Source organism: Lucilia sericata, unplaced genomic scaffold, assembly GCF_015586225.1.
Source record: "Lucilia sericata isolate MDLA Ls3-8-SP2 unplaced genomic scaffold, ASM1558622v1 Contig000009F_arrow, whole genome shotgun sequence".
NCBI classification, from domain to species: Eukaryota; Metazoa; Arthropoda; class Insecta; order Diptera; family Calliphoridae; genus Lucilia; species Lucilia sericata.
Window position 1 is genome coordinate 1,584,824 of NW_023994049.1, and position 18,730 is coordinate 1,603,553.

General features: G+C 30.8%; 1 protein-coding gene across 1 annotated transcript in view; it reads right to left on the reverse strand.

Moving 5' to 3' along the window:
* Nucleotides 1–18,151, reverse strand: part of LOC119603471 (homeobox protein aristaless) — a 49,114-nt gene extending 30,963 nt beyond the window's left edge. Inside the window, exon 1 of the mRNA XM_037955510.1 lies at nucleotides 17,604–18,151. The gene's annotated coding sequence lies outside the window, so the exon portion shown is untranslated. The remainder of the gene's footprint in view (nucleotides 1–17,603) is intronic.
* Between the last annotated feature and the right edge of the window lie 579 nt (nucleotides 18,152–18,730).

Sequence of the window (18,730 nt, forward strand, 5' to 3'; positions counted from 1 at the left end):
CACTTGATTCTTTACTTAATACAAATATTGTATACATTTCCTAAACGTTCATGTCAACCAACTTCGTAATACATACAAATAACAGAAAAATGGCTTAAAAAATAAAAACAAAAATCCGATACTCATACGTACGACTGATTTTTTTTTTGTTTTTTGGTACGTCAGCACAGTACAATACAGGAAACTTTAACACCGGTGAGGTCGAATCTTTGATAAGAGATTGATGAGGAGTAAACAAGAAATACAAAAAACTGAACCAAAAAAACACACAAAACAACAATAACAAGACCAAAAAATGACTTGTGGATAATTTGTCCTGACTGAATGACTCTGTTTTGACTGCCTCATCTTGCATGCCACAAAACAAACATAATACAACAATGAATTATTTAAGCTGCCGTTTTTTATGTTATGTGGGCTTTTCCAGAGATCCTAAAGAATATTTTCGTTTAGAAGATTAATAAATTAAATTGATTTTTAGTTATATAATTATATATGTATTTTCTTTAAATAAAATATATATTGTTAGATCTACAATGTCTTTTACACAGACGGGTATACCTACATATATATGTAGCTAAATCGACGAAGAACTTCATAAGGACCAAATAAATATATATTTTGTTTGGTCTCTGAATGAAGTGACAAACCACCACTGAGTAGGAGAGTATTATAATGTATCTATAAGCCTAGGAAAAAATCGATTATTTTCACAGTTATTTAGCCCTAGAATATACTTAGACTGTTGTCTACCAGTTTATTATTTTGACAAATGATTTTACCTCTAAATAGTTTCCTTTGCAATTGATACTCTGAAATCATTATATTTTTCTTAATTCCATTTCCATAATGTGGAGAAAGAATACTCTTTCATTTTTAAACATTGACAAATATAGATTGACTAGATTGAAGCTTATCGAGACTGATGAGAAAGAATGACAAATAACCTACAAAACAATGAATGCATTTTCAAAGGCCTACTTTGGGGTCCAAGGCTCTCGAAACGTCACTTCTAGCCTCACGAGAACAAATGCCAACCTCTGGGTCGGTTTCCACAATGATCAGAACACAATATAGCAAGAGGCAAGTTTGGAGGTTTACCTTCTTTACACAATTAACAGAAGATAGCTGCCTTGTCACCAAACTAGGCTACATTAGGCCAATCTGCTATTCAAACTTAATGTAACTATGATTACAAACTTGAGAACATAAAGAAAAAACACTCTGATGACGACCCTCGCACTCCCCCGAATAAGATTTGCCAAATGGAATTTTAACTCTCTCTACCAAGTGGGAAATTGGCACAGTTAACGACAGAATATAATAGACTTAACATATCTGTTATCGGTATTAGCAAAATGAGATGGAATGGTATTGGCGACTTTACGGCCTCTCAGGGAGACCGAATTTTATATTATAGCCAAGATGACGTAGGTTATTTCTCGGTTAGAAACTACGAAAATCCTTTATAAGTTGGTCCGCTGTATCCGAACGCATTGTCTCAGCTAGTCTCAACTCTAATATTGAAAGAATATCAAGTGTTCAGATCTACACTACCACGGAAGTTTCTGAGCTCTATGCTAAAGGGCCCTTCACACGGTCACACTTTACGTACGAAAAGTCTAATGAAAAAGTAAAATGAAATTCCATCCGTATGACAAAAAAGAGAATAAAAGTCGTATGATTTATATTTTTTGTGTTTACACGATTGGTATAAAACAATAACAAAGTAAGATGGAACAGCTGTTTCACTTTTTTTGTATGTGTTTACATAAAAATACATCCCTGATCTAATGCGACTTGCTTGTTTTTTGAATCATTTCAAAAAATGAAGAAAGCCATACGACTGTCAAATTTTCCATCCGTATTTTCTCTCAATGTGTGATGGTTTCATTACATATTGCGTTTAGACGATCCCATCCGTTCTCTTCTACACAAAATTTTGACAGATCATATTATTTGTGTGCTTGTGTGAAGGGGGCTTAAGGAACATTTTTACGACGAACTAAACCGAACGCTAAATGGCGATATTATAATACAAATGGGAAACCTGAACACACGTAATGGAAATATGAATAATGGATTTGAAGATATTATAGAGAAACTCAAATGGCAAATTGTTTCTCGGAATATGCGCAGATCTTACTATACGAGGTTCATATTTTCCATATAAGCTGCACCACAAATTAACATGCAAAATGTTAAATATACAGGGTAAAATAGACCGCTTCTGTATCTGAATCTTGAAAAAGTGCGGATATTGCTTCCGAGCACTACCTCGTAGTAGTTGAACTCAAACACTGAGAAGACATATTATGCGAGAACATGAACCGGAAATCCAGCCTCGACCTTTTAATATATCTAGATTAAAGTCCGATATGGTTAAGAGCAGATATTTTACAGACATCAATTCCACTTACAATGGTGTACAACCAGGTCAGGACAACTTTAACGCTGGAAAATCGAAAAGGTTCATAGCGATACTGCGACAAAAGTCATTGGACATGCTAAAAGGGAAACCAAAGAGTGTTTGGAACCTGGTTAAGGACATAAGGGAGAGTTGATAACTTCTCCTTATACAAGAGAACATCATTCAGTCAAAATACTCAGGCGAACAGGGTTAAAAGGAAGCTAGAAACGATAAACGTGACTATGAAAACAATCTAGCATACCAAATCAGTAGCCAATATGAGAAATATAAAAGTTTTTTACACGATCAGAAAACTTTCGGGAAAAAATAAATTATTCCCATTACTCCCATAAAGGACAGCTCCGCTACAATTCTTACACTATTGAGGATCAACAGAAACATTTTCATGAAGTGCTGAACTATGAAAACAACTCTGAGGACAACATATCTACATACACCGGAACACCATCGGAAATATTAATACTTGTCAGCCAAACTTTGACGAAATCATCGACGCCATCAAGAGATTTATGTTCACTAATCTAAGAAGACCTCATCAATACCAAAAACACAGCCTGCGATTTGTTCCAACCTCACAAGTGAAACATTGGTAGTTGCTAAAGTTCCTGGTGCTATCGCTGTAAGAAATTAAAACCATCAACCAGTTTAATATCAGCATCTGAGCTACTTCTGCATTTGGTTAATAGATATTAAGATTTTTTCGAAATGGCAGCGTGGGACCCCACAACGATAAAAATCGACTATCTGGACTTAACTTTTTCCACGGTGTGAACCCTAACCTTTCTTAAAAACTGTATCCGAGGAGTTGGCAAGGATCTCTGGACCTAATAACCTTCGAAAGAAAGGGAGAGTGGGTGGCTACCCCAATTTTGGAGTATTGAGCAATACTTACATCCTATATCAGAATTGGTTCCGACCAAAAAAGTGTTAAATCAACTAAGCTATTAATGCGAAGCAGTAGCATTTCACGGTGAAGGGAGTAATCCACGTAACTTCAAAACATGCTGTTAAATTAAATTGTCAACGAATGTACAATTTAGTGATGAAACTCTTTCGCAAAAAGATATCCATATTCCTCTGGTTATGATTAACTGTCTTCACTTATTGTATAGCTTCTTCTGATCCAACCCCAATATATGTATTTGTTGCATGAGTTAATGTTATTAGGGATTCCTCAAATCCTTAACGAATTCATTCCCTTAGAGTAAGTAGTTCAGTTGTTGTTATTTATTTTTACTACCAATCTCCATTACAGTCAAATCTCATCATACAATGTATTATTGTTGTTTGTTTTCGTTGCTGTTTTATTTATTTGTATTTTGTTGTTCCTTTCCATTCCATCTTTACAATTTCGAGTCCACCACCGTGATTCTTTGGCTAATTGACTAGTATTGGCGTATAATTGATACCCTCGAGGCGCCTGCGGTATGTCGTTGTTTTATGACTGAATTTTATTATTTTCTGTTCTCCTCTTTTTCTTCTTTTGCCTTTTGGTTACAACAATCGTGGGTAAAGTGTTAGGGACTGAGAGTGTGTGTGATGGGAAATGAGAACAACAAAAAGTGCTTGTATGTGAGTGGACAGGGTGATCTTTGTTGGAGTGTGTGAGTTTATTTTTGATTTCTTTTTTAACTCTCCGTATTTGTTTTTTTATTCATCATCTTTTAAATTCATTTCGAACATTATCAATCATCTGTTTGTTTGATCACCACTAAACCACTTACTAATTTTACATACAAAAACAACAACAGGAAGAAGACAACCATAAAAAAACTAACACCATAACAGGTAAATTTTACTTGATGTATTTAATTTATTTATTTGTTGGCGCATTACACCACTTTAATATGGTTGTTGCTGTTGTCGTTGTTGTTTTATTGTTGTATTTTTGGGCTTTAATGGACAAATAACGCGTGCTCATTGTGTGTTCTTGTTCTCTTTTTTTTATTATTTACATATATTTTTCATTCTTCATTAATTTTGTTTGTATTGATCAATAAAATACATAACACGATTAACAAAAAAAACCAACAAAAATATATTTTTTCTCGTTTAGTGATTCATTATGTTTTTAATTTTTATTATTTCACTTCATTTCAATATTTTATATTTAATTTCTTTGTGTAAAATCAATTCAACAATCATGTTTTTGTCTTGGGGTAATTAATAAATTAATCGAAAGTCATATTAATCAACGAATTTGCTGGATATAAACTTAATCACATGCATACATACACAAAAAACAGTGAATTCTGAATATAACGAATGTGCGGGGATTTTGCAATTTTCCGTTATAACGAATAGTTAGAGGCGGTCCAGAGTTATCAAATTTGCTTATTTTCGATCCGATTTAAAATTTTACTACTTATATAAGAAATTTAAAACCCCTTTTTTGACCCCTGATTTGAGACCGGTGGACTTAATCGTTTAGAAATTGCAGATTCATTCTCCAAGCTTCGTATTGCATATTTATTAGAGTGTCCTCAGGAACTGCGTTTTTAAGAATCCCATGTAGGAATACCTCTCAATCGGGTTTGAAAGGAATAATATTCCTTTCAAATTGTCGTAATTTTTAATTTATACAGAAAAATATTTAAGAAATTGTTTGGCATTTGGTTTGGTCCATTTCAGAATTTGTATACCCTAACACACAAAAATATTGGTCTTACTCCGACAAGCTATCCGTCCGTCAGTCCATATAAACCTTGTGCGCAAGCTGCAGGCCACAATTTTCAAAATATTTTCATAAAATTTCGACCATGAGTGTTTTTGGGTACAAGGATGATGGCTATTGAAAATGGTTGAAATCGGTCCATTATTTCACTTAGCCCCAACCAACCTGATCTTCCGATTTGGGGTTTTTAACTCATAACTACATCAAATATATTACTATCTTTCCAAAAAATTAGCACAACTAAGTTTTATATAGGCATACAACCACTTTAATATCTTAAACCAAAAATGTACTATTAAGACTATAAGGCTTATTTCGAAAAGATTTCTGAAACTTTTTATGTTGTACTTGGATCAAAGTTTATGATCAAAGTATATAATAACATTTGGCCAGAATACCTTTAGAATCCGGCGTAGACAACGATTAATAAAAAAATTATTTATTGGCCAGAGGTAATAACAAGCTGAATGTGATGATTCGTTTCTGTACAAGACAACTTATTTTAGGCAGCTGTTGAATATTGAATGTTTAATTAAATATAAATTATATAATTTTTATGTAGGTTACTGCTTTAGAAAAAAACTTAAGTGTTGCAGTAATTTAAATATTATATAAATTTCACAAGACTATAATTTTTATACCCTACACCACTTTAGTGGGGAGGGTATATTGGGTTTGTGCTGATGTTTGTAATATACAAAAATATACCCACCTTAAAGTATACCAATCGGCTTAGAATCGTTTTCTGAAAATTCCTTGAATGTCCAAAATTAACTTATAAACGCAAATATCGCGATGAAATTCAGCACAAATAAATATTATATAAATATAAATATATTCACAAAACTATATCGGGCTTGGTCCATATTTGCCCCTAGCCCCCATATAAAGCCTCTTTCAGAAAATTAGTTTTTCATCCATAAATTGCTTAAATGTATCGGAACAATGAATTATTATGAAAAATAAATCACATTTAATATTCATAACTTTTGTAGAGTATCATATGTTTGGTCACGCACGACTATACTTTCCTACTTGTTTATATTTTGACCGTTTACATAAATTTCTTTAAGTGTATTATCTATGTTCTTTTTTCCAATTTTTGGTAGTAATATCAGTCGTAGTATGTACTTATAATACATTCAGATATTTTTTGTTATTTTTGTCAAATTTAACAAACTGCTATATACATACATATAAATAAATACGAACTAATTTAGTTATTTTTCAAGTTTTGATATGACTTAAAACACATGATTTGATTTATAATGACTGGGCTATTTGTCGCACTTGTACTATATAGTACATACATACATGTGTCCATTTACTTGTAGTATTTTGGTCAATATTCTTGTTGTTTTTGTTAGAGTTTGAATTTTTTAATTTTATTTATATTTGTCGTACAATTGATAATTAATTTCAATTTATATTGGGTGCTTAATTAAAGGAAATGAAATTATTTTGTTTTGAAATTAAAAAAAAAACAGAAGCGAAATAAAAGAAATATCGTCACGAAAATAGTAATCTTAGATCTTGATACGCTTTTGTAACCTTTATTTATTTAGTACCTACTAAACAAGTTAAACAAATAGAAAAATATAAATAGAAAGAGATAATTTTTAATTTATAATCGAGCAATCAACTAAATAAATATTTGTATGTTTAAGTATTTGTTGGACACGTTTTAAACACGTCCATTATTATTAGCGTTATTGTTTTTGTTTTTTATTATATTTTAACAAAAATTCCAAAAAAATAAATATGTAGTAAAAAGTACTGATTGATATTTAATAACTAATTGATTTATGACACCAATTCAATAATAAACGAAATGATTTTAATTATTTAATTACACACATAAAAACAAAAACGAAAATGGATTTATTACCTTCAATTTTATAAGAATTCTAAAAATACTAAAGGGGGGTATTGAGGTTTCTGATTAAATTATTGATTAATTAATTGAGGTTTCTAATTAAATCAATGATTAAATAATAGGATAATAAAATATTTAACTAGATTAATATACACGTTTTCATTTTTATTATCTAAATATATTGATAACAAAATATGTATGTATGTGGTTTAGCCATGTTTAGAGATTAAAGTTCTGGTACCCTAATCACTATGAACATCATGACATATTGATAGCCACTATAGTGATAGTTTCAAACTACTTACAGTTTGAATTTTGAAAATAATTAAGTGACATTTAGTATCATAATTTTTAAAGTCGTAAATCTTTTATTAATAACAGTGTGTAAAAGTGTGTAAAATTCGATAATTCATATAAACACTAATCGCATCATTTCTCATACTGGTCTAGTACATAAAGGAGTCGGGCATGCTTGACTCTATTTTTTCTCACTTGTGTCTAAAGATATTGAATTCCTACACAGAATGAATTATCACATTCTAAATTTAACTTAATTTTACTCATCTTTAGCCTAAAATTTAAGAACAATTTTATTACTTAAAACAAGTAAGAAATTATAATCGGGCGAGGCCGATCATATAATACCCTACACCAGCTATGAGTATAAAAAGTGATTTGGTTTTTGTTATAAAGCATTTAAGTTGAATTGTACCTCAGATATACTTAAGTCATTTTATGTTGAAAAACAAATTTTCTGAAATAGGCTTTTTATGTATGCGGCTTCGGGAAAATATGAACGGATCTTCATTAAATTTAGTAGGTGGATTTACGGTTACATAAAATGTATTTATGCTGAATTTCATTGCGACGTTACTCTTTTTAAGCAAATTATGGACATTTTACTCATATTTTGAAGGGAAATTTGTAAAGGCGCTAGGGTCAAAGGAGGCCCTATCAATACAAAATTCTTCCGGGCTATCAAGGCTAGTATAGAACTTGATTGTGCAGCTTTTTGTTGAGATACGAGTATATTAAACATAACAAGTAAGAAATAATAGTTGGACGAGACCGACCATATAATACCCTACACCAGTTCTAAAAGTAAAATGTGGTTTAGTTTTCATAATAAAGGATTTAAGTTGAATTGTACCTTGCCTCAGATATATTTAAGCTATAAATAATTTTGTGGACATTTAAATAAATTTGTGGACATATAAATAAATTTTGAAGGGGGCTTTGTATATGGGCTAGGGTCAAATGATGTCCTCATTATAAAATTCATTAGGGTCATCAAGGCCAGTATAGAACATAATTATGAACTTAAAGGGCCTATTCGGGAAGATCAGTTATATGAGGGCTAGGTGAAATAATGAACTGATTTTAAGCATGTTCAATAGTGTTTGTCTCTGGTACAATAGAAGATCATGTGCTAAATTTCATTGATTACAAGATTTACAAGCCCTATTCGGGGGTTCAGTTGTATGGGAGCTTCGTCCCTGGGATAATAGAAGGTTATGCACCTAATTTCATTGAATTATCTACAAAATTGCGACCAGTAGTTTGATTACAAGGTTTACATGGACGGACGGACATAGCTAAATCGACTCAGAAAAAGATTCTAAGCCGATTGGTATATTTTAAGGTGGGTATAGAACAAATATTATTGTGCGTAACAAACATCAGCACAAACCCAATATACCCTCCCCACTAAAGTGGTGTAGGGTATAACAATTACTCATTCTAAAAATAATTGTACATCGGGATTTATTAAACAAATCGATGGCAAAAATCTCTTTTGGGATTATTTCGATATTTTCTATCATTTTTCCAATCTTATTTTTAACTCGAATCAAGTATGCACTGAAGCTTAAATCATGAATCAAACCGAAATTTCTCAAAACCGTACATAACGTACTTCTGAAACCGCTTCGGATTGATTTAAGAAATTTATTCAATTCTTTTTTGAGTGTATATGTTTCGGCATGCTTTTACATGCTGTACGGAATGTCAGAAAATGTAGGGTATTATAAAATTATTTTTTACTAGGTTTCTAAGCGGGTAAATTGATGGATTATAAAACGAATATTTTAATATAAAAGTTTAAGTAAATGTATTCAAATTTTTAACTGACGAAAGACTCAATGTCATTTCAATATTTTCATCATATTGTTTTCTGATAGAATATTTTTCACGTCAACTATTTCTAACCTTAAAATTTAAACTTAAAATTAACTAGTAAGAGTGCTATATTCGGCTGTTCCGAATCTTATATGCCCACCATCAAATCATGTGTCATTTATTTACTGGATTTTTTCCAAACTGATTTATCATATATAGGTAAATAGTAATACATATAGTCAGGGTGATGGTAGTACTTATTTTATCATATTTAATAATTTTTATACCCTCCACCACCATCAGTGGTGATAGAGGGTATATATAAGTTTGTCGTTCCGTGTGTAACACCAAGAAATAAGATAAATCATACTGTCAACGTAGATCTCAGTCGGTCCACAATTGGTCATAGCTCCCATATAAGTCACTTCCGAAAACCACCTAAACGCAAATATTTCATTGATGAATAAAGCTATTGTGATAAAATTCGAGTTAAATATGTTTTGTGTACATACAAATCAATCTACCAAATTTTTTACGGATCGGTCCATTATTGGTCATAGCTCCCATATAAGGCCCACTTCCGAAAATCATTTAAAAGCTCATATTTCATTGTCAAATAAAGCTATCTTGATAAAATTCGACACAAATATGTTTAGTCTAAATATGAATCACTCTACGAAATTTTTTTTGGGATAGGCCCATAATTGGTCATAGCTCACATATAAAGTCCACTTCCGAAAATCACTTCAACGCATATATTTCTTTAAATTCTCAAACTATAAGGATAAAATTCGACTTGAATATATTTTGTGTACATATAAATCATTCTACCACTTTTTTCCCGGATCGGTCCATTATTGGTCATAGCTCCCATATAAGTCCCACTTCCGAAAATCACTTAAACGCACATATTTAATTGTCAAATAAAGTTAAATTGATAAAATTCGACACAAATATGTTTTGTCTTTATATGAATCACTCTACGAAATTTTTTCCGGATAGGCTCCACTTACGAAAATCAGTTAAACGCATATATTTCTTTGAATAATAAAGCTATCGGGATAAAGTACGACTTGAATATGTTTTGTGAGCATATAAATCATTCTACCAAATTTTTTCCGGATTAGTCCATATATGGTAATAGCTCTTATATAAGTTCCACTTCAAAAAAATCACTTAAATAAAGATATCTTATCAAATAAAGATATCTTGATAAAATTCGACACAAATATGTTTTGCGTAATGCCATATCTCCTATACATATAAAGTTCACTTCCAAAACGCACATATTTCATTAATTAATAAATCTATTGTAGTAAAATTCGACTTGAATTCTTTATTTTCTTTTTTTTTTGGCATATAAATCACTATACGAATTTTTTTCTTATCCGTCGATAATTGGTCTCAACTCCCATATAAGGACCATTTCCGAAAATAACTCAAATTCACATTTACAATCAAAGTTATCGAGATAAAATTCGGCATAAATGTATATATAAATCATTCTACGGAATTTTTTTCCGGATCGGTCCATAAGTTGTCTTAGCTTCCATATAAGGTATCGATACCCTATATTCAAAAAGTGCTAAATCAATAAAGTCTAGTTTTCAGGAAAGCAAAAAAACTATTTAATTCGTGAAATATTGCACTAAAAGACAATATATCTTCCATAATACGTTTTTAACATCCTTACTAATTCTTACCTATGAAAAAATTTTAATATTTTGCACATTTTAGCGACTTATTTAAGATAGCACTTTTTGGTCGACAAAAAAAAACAAATATTTGTTCTAAGTTAGCATATTTTGTTCAAAGAATAGAACAAAAATTTCTTCTAATAATATGCGTTATTTTATAATTTTATGAAATGTGTTTTTTTAAAGGGATATAAGTCAAACCAGTAAGTCCAATAAAATGCATTTACACCATTTAAGTAGAATAATTCATGGCATATCTGCTTGTTTACTATTCCTTATTGTCAGTACAAATATTTTAAATTATGAAAGGTTTTTGAATATAAAAAGTACCAATATTTTTTGAATAATAGAATATTATAGATCTTAGTGTTATAAACGATTTCTGAAATAACATTTTTTTCGGAAAAACATTATTTAAAGTCTAAAACTGGTTTTATATACAAATATATAAATGATCATATCTTAAAAACTATACATTCAATTTATTAATCTTCACCTGTTTTGTGTTCAGCATGTTCATCTTGTTAATATACAAAATAAATTTTAAATAAATTTAAAGTTTTAAAAAATGTTGTAAAATTTGTATGGAAGTTAGCACTTATTTTCTTCAATAAAAATTTAACTTTGAGATAGCATATTAACAAAAATTGTTGTTAAAAGTGCAAAAATTACTTTTTTGGTGTCAAATTTATACCAGACGTGGATCATGCATTGAGGAATCCTTTCGCATCAAAAACTCACTTTGCCCAAAATTGAGTTCGCACTTTTTGAATATAGGGTCACGGTATACTTCTGAAAATCACTTAATACCACTTAATTCGTTATTAAATGATTATATATCCGGATAGAATTCAAAATGAGTATGTTCTGTGTATAGATAAATCATTCTATTAAAATGTTTTCGAACTGGCCGGCCAGTGCCTATTAATATAAATTTTTCTGCACCTAATTAAAATTAGTTTGACATTTGCATAAATGCTAGTACCCTCAATACGGAAACAAACATTTTGCCAAGTTATCTAAAGATTAGATAGTTAAATGGGTTTTAATAAAAAGTAGCTTGCTGGAGGGTTTTAAGATTCGGCATAGCCGAATATAGCACTCTAACTTGTTTTTAATGATTTGATTTCCTGTAAATTTACTTATGGTCAATTTTGGACCGATCCTCCTAAGGTTTTGGTTTCAATAAAACTTGTTACGTCGAATATTAATACTTTCTAAGCCTTGTATGAAGGCCTTGATCCAATATGGACCGATGCTCATAATATTTGACAGTAAGATTTTATATAATACAAAACTAGTTCATGACGAATTTTATCGCTATAGTGGTATATTTAAGTCACTTATGGCTGTTAATGTCATTCTATGAGAAAGGCCATTTATAGGGGATAAGGTCAATTATGGACCGATCCTCAAAAAACAATTAGAATTATGTCCCTATAAAACTTGTTTATGTTGAATTTCATTGCTTTACTATAATTTTGAAGAAGTTCTTTATGTCGAATTTCGTTGTAATTCTTTTCATGTTGAAGCAAGTTATGAGCGTTAATATGGTGGGTAGAATCAATTATGGACCGAGCCTCTTCCTATTTGGCAGAGATATGTGTTTTAGTTTCTATAGAACATATTTATGTCAATTTCGTTGATATACTGGAATTTTGAAGCAAATTATGATTTTTTTATAAATTTTCTGAGGGGAACCTTATATGGGGGGTAGGGTCAATTATGGGCCGATCTTATTAAATTTGGTAGAGATTTTAGTTCCTCTAAAACTTATTTACGTCGAATTTCTTTGCTTAACTATCATTTAGAAGCAAGTTATGAGCTTTAAAGTAATTTTCTGAGAGGAACCTTAAATGGGGGGTAGTGCCGATTATGTGCCGATTCTCATAACATTTGATAGGGAGATTTTGGTTCATATAAATATTGGTTTTAAACCCAGCCCACAGTGCTGGCACCATTTTAGTAAAAGATTTAGCGCATGTTCCAAAACATCTGAGAGGATACTTGACTACCACCTGCTTATGCCACATTTGTGCAGCTCATTTTATCCATTGTCTTACGCAAAATAGTACTACTCCTTGTGGATACGTTATATCTATATTTTCTAATCTTCATGTCACGATATCTAGAAAACATGATGTAAATCCTGAGGCCACAATCGGTTTTAACTCTGCTCAGTCCTTTACAAAGGTATATTTAGGTATCTGGGTTTCGACTTTTTTTTAAATTCTGTTGGCCTCCGTTATCTGTGTCCATATAATTAAGTACGAATTCATGATTCGGCATAGCCCAACTTCTCAGGCCATATACAGGATTTCTCATAATATATTCATTTACGCATCGTTCTGTAACTATAAGTGAGTATTCGATAGTGGCGGGTGTTTAACAAGAAAGTAAAATAGTCATTCTTAGCTCTCATGAGGACTTACAAAGCACAATTTAGACAATATAGAGGTCCTATGATATAATTTGTATATGCATGACTGGAGCACCATGGTATCGGAGATATAGAAGTCTCCTTCGTTAAATAACTCGCATATAATATTACTTAGTGAATATCAAGTTCGAGCAATATCATTCGAGACAGTAATTTCCATTGGTAATAACTGTTCTTCCTTTTGCAGGTCATTTTGTTGTTAACATTTCGAACGTGCTAGACTTAAATTTGTTCAATTTTGCATTCGCTTAAAACACAGAAATTCAAATTTCGAATCGGATTTCCTCACAATTCTCTAGCAGATTCTATTGAATCTTGCATTTTATCTATTAGTTAAATACTGTTATATCTACTGTTTCTACACCCCTTCCATTTTTTTAAAAAGTTGAAAAATATAAAATATTTAAATACCACAATTCAAGTTAAATGCGTTTCGATGTTGTTCTGATATATTTTTTACAGATTCAATATCATTAGAGACCATCTCACAAATATTAGTAATATTTTTTTACTACTTATGTATCATTTGACTCATAATTGGTAGTAAGTATGTTTTATGCTACTTTGTATTCAGTTACAAATATTTTTAAAAACTTCAGAGGTAAAAACAAACAACCATGTTAGAACTACATGAACATGGAGATAAATGAATGGAAATTATAGATATCATGGGAAATACAACAGAAAAGTTTGAGGAACCTCATTCAATTCCATTCAAAATGAGAGGAGAAAAGAAAAACTAACATTCAAGTACAAGACAAATTTAATTGAAATTAAACATTTCGATCGAATGTGAGCCAATCTATTTTTACCGATGACTTGTTTTATTTGTTGTAATATTTTTGTGGTGTTGTTGTTATTGTATCTAAAGTTGTCTCGATACGAGTACATATCTATGAATTTGGTAATAAATATATGTTTAATTGATTGTTTTGATTTGATGTTTTATTTTATTTGTTTTGGATGTAAATAGAATTTTAATTTTAATGTTCTATTGTTTTTGTTATTATATTGTTGTATCAGTATTTTTTTATCTGATCTTTGTACTTTTTTCTCTTGTTTATTGAGGTGACAATTTTTTATTTGTTTGAAAGTGATTCCATAACAAAAGCTCATAATTACCCATCACAATATGTATCTAATGGACGTTATAGTTCGTATATCTATGCCTGTGTGTTTGATGTTTGTATCTTGTAATATTTAATGTATCAGAATAATATTACATACAATGTAATGTATTCTAAAGATACTAAATAATTACAAACAATAATGGTTTGTTAAATTAAACAAAAACAATTCAAAACAAACTTCTATTTAAACACATGAATTCAGTTTTATCAATTTCGATAAAAAAAAGCCTTAAAAATATAACGTTAGAAGGAATAACTAACTTATACCACCAGCAAACTTAATTCTATTAAATGTTTCTCGATTGTTTTTTTATTTTTAGATATATGTATGTATGTATGTATGTATGTATGTATGTATGTATGTATGTATGTATGTATGTATAACTATGTATTCGTATGACATTCCCTAATTAATATTTGTATGTTTTCGCTACCTTTTGATGATTGATGAAAACGTGTACCCACCAGAAATAGATAAACATAACCATACTACCAAAAAGAAAATATAAATGATTGGTTCGATGGATGAAAAGACAAATCAACAATCATGTTTCCTACTCCGATGTACCTGAGTATATCATGTTCTCAAAACAAAAACTAATTAAGCATGTATTTAATTAACAAAAAGAACAAACATACATATTTCAAATATGCATGAAGTAGAACAACAATCTGACAAATTATAAATTTCAAAATCTTATTTTTGACAATCTAAAAATATTTTTTTGGTTTCGATTACCATCAATACTTATTGATGAACGTTTTCAACAAAACTTGAAAGAAAGAAAAAATATTCCTGTACATTTAAATAAAATTAGATTTGAATTTATAATAAATTCAAATAAAATTTATGTTAATCACTTGAACATGATTTATTACTAAAAGAGCTTAAATATTGTATTTATTATTATCATTATGATCGTCATTGTATTGTTGTTATTAAATATGATTTTCGAAATAACGTCGGTAAATTTGTTTTATTTTGTGGGAAATTTTCAAATTTATTATATCAATACGAATATTAGTGTTTCAATGTATGATATTATATGAAACTACTATTTAAGAGATTAAAATTATTATACATATGTATGTATGTATTTTAAATATTTGTTTTATATCTTTTATCATTAGTTTTTATCATTATTAATTTCCAATCATCAGAACCTCTAAAGATACATTGAAGTTGGCTAAAGTTTTAAAATGAACTTTTTTTAGTATTTCAAATTGTCATTTTTGATCATTTTTTAAAGAGAATGATTCGGTTTGGTGGGGATCGGTTCTCGTTCTAACACTTCATATAAAGGGTATTTCGCAATATACCACGGGGTGGCATTTTGTCGCATTTACTCTGGGTAACCATGATTAATAACAACCTAAGACTTAGATCTGTCTGCTATGGGGCTAAAGAGGCCCTGAATATTGCCTTAAGCTAGGCTCAACCGAGAGGCCTGAAATATGTCTCTTCACCAAGACGAAAGAAAGAAAATACCGGTTACTGAAAGAGGTTACTACTTAGGTATAATCCATGACCGAAAATTTAAATGAAGATACCACATAGGATAGGATCAACAGGGCGCTATGTTGGAGAACCATAGGCACAAAATAGGGCCTTATTTCTACTATTACCCATTGCCTTTATAAAAGTGTTATTCTAACAATTCTAACTTCTGTTTTAATAATATATTGGACATCTTTTGATAAAAACTGTAATATCAAACTACTACAGGGTATTCAGCGTACATCTTGGGTGGGTATATGTGGGATCACGAGCACTACGTCAAACAAAGCTCTGATATATATTTCTTACATTAAAACATATAAGATATGAGGTGGCACTTACAGCCGAGCGGCTCTTAACTTTAGACGAACTAAAAACGGTTATAGGCATACCAGACACATAATATGTCGCGAACTTTGAAACACTAATCCCAGATAGTATATTATGGTCAACATTAGAGCAAATAATCGTAGTAATTCGATGCTACACGGATGGCTCCAAACTGGGGGACAAAACGGGCCGGATTTCTATATTGAAGGCATCACTAGCTTTTAGGCAGAAATCCGAGCAATAACGGAATGTGTAAATTGGATTAGAATAAATATGGAGGCAGATGGCGATATCAGGTGGTAAGAAATCTAAGACCGTATTATACTGTATGAAAGCTTTGACCGATTACTCCTCCATAGATGAGCTTTCCATCATATCGTATCAGGCCACTCGGGAGTAGTCGGTAACGAAAGAGCGAATGTACTTGCTTTAAAGGGAAAGGCAACTCGAGGTAATTAACCTGACGAGCGCAACGAATTAACCTGACGAAACAACGAGTGGTGAACGAAAAATATTGGCGGAATAATACAATAATGTCACTTTTAATAATGAAAGGGTGGGTTCTTTGGGATAACCTATAGAATAGGAGGCCGAGAATACTCCTCAAAATGTGCGGTTTCAGACGAATGTAGAGCCTGTAGAAAGGATAGCACTTTATTATCATTGCTAGGCTTTAATCAAAATTATTCCGAATATAACGTACCTCATGGACACTGATTCTTAAGAATTGCCTCCAGGAAACTGACATTCTAATAGAGGTTTTTGTTTTTGCCAACAAACATTTCCATGAATATGAGCGCACAACTTCGGGCGTAGTGGCCTTTGTTTGTTTATTTCTTCGGATGTGATGTCCTTCTATCAACCTAACCTAAGGCATCTCCAAACTGATTAAGTTTCAACCTTCAACCTTTGTGATTTCTGTTACTAAAGTTAAATTTAAATCGTATTTGTCTAACTAAACTAATATCTGTTGCTGCAGCAAAAAATCCATTCTATTAACAATAACTGTATTCTCTGTATGATAGTCAAGAATATCTGTATGATAATCAAGAATTATACTAAGTTTAAAAGAATGAGATGAGAATGTCAAACAAGTTTGAACTAGATCCACATTGGATCCGAAATGTCAAGATTATTGTATTTGTTTCAATCGAATACAAAATGTAAATGAAATGTAAAAAATCAAATGTTGATTTGATATTGACAAATGTAGTCGATAAATACGTTAATGGAGATTACTGTCCGTGATTCTTTAAATGTATTTAAATACATATTTACAAAACTGTAATTCTGTCTAATTTACAAACTTTTATTTTTTCGTACGAATAAATTATCCGCTGTATGTAGATAATTAGATAAATATAATCTCTTGGTTTACGTCCTTTATTTTCTATATTGGTCCAACTTACCACTTTAATGTGAATGATATCCAATAAGAATGTTGCTAGTTGTTCACCACAATTTAAATAAAATTATGAAAAAATATCCACAAAATTATATTTCACCGTCGGGGTTTAAAATATATATATATTGTTTTTTTATTGTATATTAGACAAATTTTATAATTTTTTACTAATATTTTTAACACTATATACTGTTTAATATATTTTAATATTTCTTAATAATTTTTCCATTTTTATATTATATTGGACCACACTTTTGAGTTTCATTTAACAATCACTTGATAATTTAGCAGGCAATAAAAAAATCACCCACGGATAAGTTTACGTAACTTAAGTAATATTCGAATTACTTGTTTTTTTTTTTAATTTTTTCCGTTTTCAACCGATTTATTTGTATAATTACATACCAACAACAACAAGCTGATTTTTTTAGTTCGTTAATGGGTTAAGAAAAAAGTCACACAAAGAGTTTTTAACGAGACCTAACATTGACACATTGATTCGGACGTTACGAAAGAATTATTGTACACGACCGCGCTGTATTAAAGCCGCTAATAAACTACAGAAGTTGTTTTGTTTAGCCAACGGTGTGAGTTGTCTACCGGTGAAAATATTCATTCATTAAAACAATCAGGTGGGCTCAAATACCGGTTATAGGTTTTGGCCACATGGTCACTCAAATAAACTTCACCTGTCACACTCTTCACTCCCATTTACAAGTACTGCTGCGGAAGTAGTGAAATATTGAGTTGACTCGCTTTATCATGTTAGCATTCGTTCTCTCCCTCTCATTTGTACGAGTGTGTATATGAGTGATAAAACTGATCGTTTAACCAACGAAAGATCTTTAAATCTTTGCGACAGGTGTGCGTGAGTGCGTGCAAGTCTTACGAACAAGTGATAAAATTCAGAAAAGTAACAAAACACTCACATATCTCTCTCTGAGTAACACAAAATATTGTTTTGTATTATGAAATTTGTACTGTGGATGTGATTTCATTTGAACAAGTTTTATTAGCTCCGCCTTTTACTGCTGATAGTTCCATTAATGGGGGTTGGGATTTTTAATGCAATATGGCAGCCACCACCAATTGCAGAGCTGTGTTAATTGAATTCAATTCGATTTCTCTTTG